Below are 1,980 nucleotides of genomic sequence, written 5' to 3'. Positions count from 1 at the left end.
AGTACACAAAGCAATGCTCTCACTTTTGACTCTAGACTGCCCATGAGTTCCAGGTCTTTAATTTGCTCTTCCAGGTCCTCACTCCACCCTACTTAGGTCCTCAGAGTTCAATCTGTGAGGACATGCCGCTGGACTCCAAACCCCTTGGCTTATATAGTGTAGTGGCTATTCCTGGTTGTCAACTTGACTATATCTGAAATGAACTACAATCCAGAATTAGAAGGCTCACCTGTCCCTAATCTGGAGGCTGAGAGATACAAGTTTCCGACCTGAATCTTGGCATGGAGATCTTGAGGTATAGTGGCTATGAATCCCAGAGGATTAAGATAGAAAGATCTATGAGTTTAAGATCATCTGGGATTAAAGATGTGGTGGCATAGTGGCTATGAATCCTAGAAGATTAAGACTGGAAGATCTACAAGTGCAAGCAGGGTCACCTGGGGTTAAAAGTGTGGTAACACACACCTTTAACCTGGGCCACACCTTTTGCTGGAGACCTATATAAGGACATTGGAAGAAGGAAAGCTCGCTCTGCTTCATCTGCTTGCCTTCTGGGACTGAGCAACTGCTGGATCCTCGGACTTCCATTCACAGCTGCTGCCGACCATTGTTAGGAGTTGATTGTTTGGAGTTGGATTACAGACTGTAAGTCATCAATAATTTCCTTTACTACATATAGACTACCATAAGTTCTGTGACTCTAGAGAACCCTGACTAATACATATAGTGAGTTTCTGCCAATAGGACCTCATAAGAGATCACAATGCAGAAAGTTCCCATCTAAACAGGGTAGGATTCTGATCTGACTATACTACTGGGTTCTCTTGCACTATACCTGTCTGATCCAGGAATAGATTGTGTTTACTGTTTCAAACCTTAGATCTATACCATCCTTCACATGGCTCAGGCTCTACTTCATAATATTTTCAAATAAGTATCTTTGTTTCTTGTTATGTGTATATTTGTGGAGTTGAGGATTGTGCATTCAGGGGCCAGAGGAAACCACCAGAGCTTATGGAGCTAAGATCACAGATAGTTGTAATTCACTGGGTGTGGCCTCTAGGTACTGACCATGGGTCCCCTGAAAGAGCAGTGATGTACTTAATCACTGAGTCATCTCTCCAGCCAGTCTTTTTGGTTTTTTCTTAATTCTCTTTTTAGTTTAGAATTGATATTTATATTATGGTATTTTCATATACCTGTCATTATACTTTATTTGCACATAGTGACCTCTTTATGAGTAAACTCTCTTCTGGTTACTCTAGATTAAAGGCTGCCTGTTTCCTAATTCACAGGTGAAGCTGGCTTAGAACTATGCCCAATTAAATACCTGTTGAGCAAAGCCACTGTAAAAGAGGAGGGGACATACATGAGTCTAAGAGTAAATAGAAAGCACAGGCTTATGGTTTCACCTCCTCACCACAAACCACCATTTCCTGGGAAGTTCAATAAGCACTTCAGAAATCACCCAAACATTTGCAAAACCCATGAACAATGGAACCCTAGAAGACCAGGTTAGAACTGAGTATCAAAAAGAAAACAACAATGATGGACTATACATGTGAAAGGTTCCAAAATAAAAACAGAAACAAATTCAACCTTCTAAACTAATCAAACAGTCATAGAAGCACATACACAAGTGTCTGTGAGCTGTATCTTGCCTGGTCCATCATGCTGCTAACAGTACCAAGCTCTTACCCTACATGCTCATACAATTTGAGCAACTGTATCAGTGCTATAACAAGAAGTTGAATTGAGAAGTTTAACTGGTAGGTGAGTAAATATTGATGCTTTGCCTCTACCTCCAAGTATTTGTATGGAGGTTTTCCAGGTATTGACTAAAGACAACCTTCTCATAGGCTTCTTTGCCTCCGTCTCCACGTGGTAGCGACAAGACAAATGGGCAAGCATGGTCAGAAGCTCTATCTAAACATGACTTTGGTGGTCACCACATCCAGCAGCGAAGACATCCATAATTTT

This window comes from Mastomys coucha, unplaced genomic scaffold (genome assembly GCF_008632895.1).
Source record: "Mastomys coucha isolate ucsf_1 unplaced genomic scaffold, UCSF_Mcou_1 pScaffold15, whole genome shotgun sequence".
Taxonomy (NCBI): domain Eukaryota; kingdom Metazoa; phylum Chordata; class Mammalia; order Rodentia; family Muridae; genus Mastomys; species Mastomys coucha.
This window is presented reverse-complemented; position numbering follows the sequence as displayed.